A 2,508-nucleotide genomic window follows, 5' to 3' on the forward strand; every position below is an offset into this window, starting at 1 on the left:
ATTGGTGAAAAAATGAAGGAGTTGTACTGAATTGGACACGTGGTTGGCAGAAAGAAGAAACCAAATACAACATTGTGTCCACCATATGTTGAAGGCAATAATAATAATAATAATAATAATAATAATCATTCATCCTCATTCATTCATTGCCAGACGCCATGTATCCCAAACGGGGTGGCCAACGGCTTAGAGTTAATTGTTTTACAGGGAGGGGCACTAATCCTCCACCAACCCCACTTGACACGTAGGGATGCCAACAGCATCTGGTGTTCCCAGGCGGTCACCCATCCGAGTACTAACCAGACCCAACGTTGCTTAACTTCGCTGATCGGACGGGAAGCGGTGTACTCAACGTGGTATGGCCGTTGGCCATAATAATAATAATAATAAATAATAATAGTAATAATAATAATAGTAAGATAACCCGACTAAACCAGTGAGGGAGTATATTTTGTCTACACAGCATCTAAGTCTTCCATACCCCCCCTCCCCCGTGGACGGCTAAGACCCTGTTCCATGATTTTCTCGTTTAATTTTCGTTTCTGAGTTAATTAAACGCTCGTAATGTTGGCCGGAAAACATGGACGAGAATCATGGGGTGTGGATGTCGAGGTGTTTTACTGCCTTGCTCGGGGCCTGGGAGCAGATGGGGATTTGGAGGATGGGGAGAAGAGTGGGAGATGGGGAGGAAGTTAGAAGGAAGGGGAGGGACGGCAAAATGGAGGGGAAAGTTGGAGGGGAAGAGGCGGATGACATGGAGGGGAAGGTGGGAAGGAGAGAAAAATGGGGAGGGGAAGGATATGGAACGCTGGAGGGAATGAAGGGGAAGCGAGAAATATGGGAGGATGGGGGAGAGGAAGGGGGGGTAGCGGAGGAGAGGTGGAGAGGTGTAGGATAGAAGGGAAGGGAAATTCGAATAAGAGGGAGGGGTAATGTGGGAAGGGGAAAGGGGAAAGAATGGGAAGGGGAGAAGGAAAAGTAGGAGAATGTTGAAGGGAAGAGGGGGTAGTGGGGAGAAGGTAGACGGGGGAGATGAGGAAGGAGTGAGAAGACGAGGAGAGGAGTAGAGAGCAATAAGGTGATGGGATTGGATGTGGGGAGAAATGGGGAGCTGGGATAAGATTGGGTAGGGGTAAAACGGGAGAGAACAGTGGAGAAGTGGAAGAGAGAAGTGGAGGAGGGATGGAGGAGGAAATACAGAGTAGGAGACTTACAAAGTGAGGAAGGAGATAGTGGGGAGTGAAGAGGGTGGGGAGGGAGGGGTGGGGAAGTGGACGGGGAGGGAGTAAATGAGGGAATACGAAATAGGGGACGTAGAAGGGGAGGAGATAGAGGTGGAAGAGGAGACTGAGAAGTAAAGCGGAAAAGAGGGAGGAAGAAGAACTGGAAGGAAAGGGTGCGAAATGAGGAGAATGAGGAGGAGGGGTGAGGAAGTGAAAGGGGAGGGTGAGAATTCAAGAGGGTGGGAGAGGAAGAGTTGGTGAAGGGTAGAAGGCCAGGAAGGAAGAGTGGGAGGGGAGATTAAGAAGTAAGAGGGAGGAGAGAAGAGGTAGAAGGAGAAGTCGGTGGGAGAGGAGGGAAGAGGGGATGAAGAAGTGGATGGGAGAGGAGAGAAGAGGGGAAGGAGAAGTGGATGGGAGAGGAGAGGGGAAGGAGGAGGAAAGAGGAGTGGGGTAAGCTTGTAATCTTTAGCTGCTCTCATTCGTGTCCAGGCAAATTAAGTGTTGCCCTGACGGTCTGCATTTCTCACAGCCCTTGTAAGTCCCCAAACGATTGTAATTCCAACAGCATTTGTAATTCCACGTTTGTAATTCCAAGAACGATTGTAACTCAGAGCCTTTGTAATTCTAGGAGCGCTTGTAATCCCAGGAGAACTTCAATTTGCGAGAACGGCTGTAATTTTGAGAACGTTTGTAATTCCAAGGCCATTCCTAACTTTGAGAACGATTGTGCCATAATTCTGGAAGAGATTTTTATTCCGACAGCGTTTCTAATTCCATGAACGTTTGTTTTTCTGAGAGTGGTTTTAATTAATTTGAAGAGCGTTTGTAATTCCGAGAACATTCCTAATCAAAGAAGAATGTACATGCGAGAACGTTTCTGCTTCTGAGAACATGTATTTCTGACAACATTTGTGTTTGAGATTATTTTTATTTTTTTCAACGTTTGTTTTCGCTGCTGTATGTAATTCTGATATTTGTTAGGTCATAAAACAGTTATCATTCATTCATTCATTCATAGCCAGACGCCATAATCCCAAACGGGGTGGCCAAGGACTTGAGTTATTTGTTTTACAGGCAGGGGCACTAATCCTCCACCAACCCACGTTAGTTATGATATCCAAAAATTTGTACTGCAGAAAAGCCTTTTTTAACGAAACAATCATGAAGCCCAGGAATTTTTACTACAGAAAACCTTTATATTAATGAAATATTTTGTAACCCCTCGGTTTCACAAAAGAATGTGATTCAGAGGAAGTTCTCATTAAAAAAACAGAAAACTTTTATA

The 2,508-nt window shown here is 45.6% G+C and overlaps 1 non-coding gene across 1 annotated transcript; it reads right to left on the bottom strand.

The window, feature by feature from the left end:
- Nucleotides 1–251: 251 nt before the first annotated feature.
- Nucleotides 252–370, bottom strand: LOC145391069 (5S ribosomal RNA). Its single transcript, XR_013895764.1, has one exon. It is a non-coding gene; the product is annotated as a 5S ribosomal RNA (ribosomal RNA).
- Between the last annotated feature and the right edge of the window lie 2,138 nt (nt 371–2,508).

Source organism: Coenobita brevimanus, chromosome 16 (genome assembly GCF_032717465.1).
Source record: "Coenobita brevimanus isolate Jiangsu-jjx chromosome 16, ASM3271746v2, whole genome shotgun sequence".
Taxonomy (NCBI): domain Eukaryota; kingdom Metazoa; phylum Arthropoda; class Malacostraca; order Decapoda; family Coenobitidae; genus Coenobita; species Coenobita brevimanus.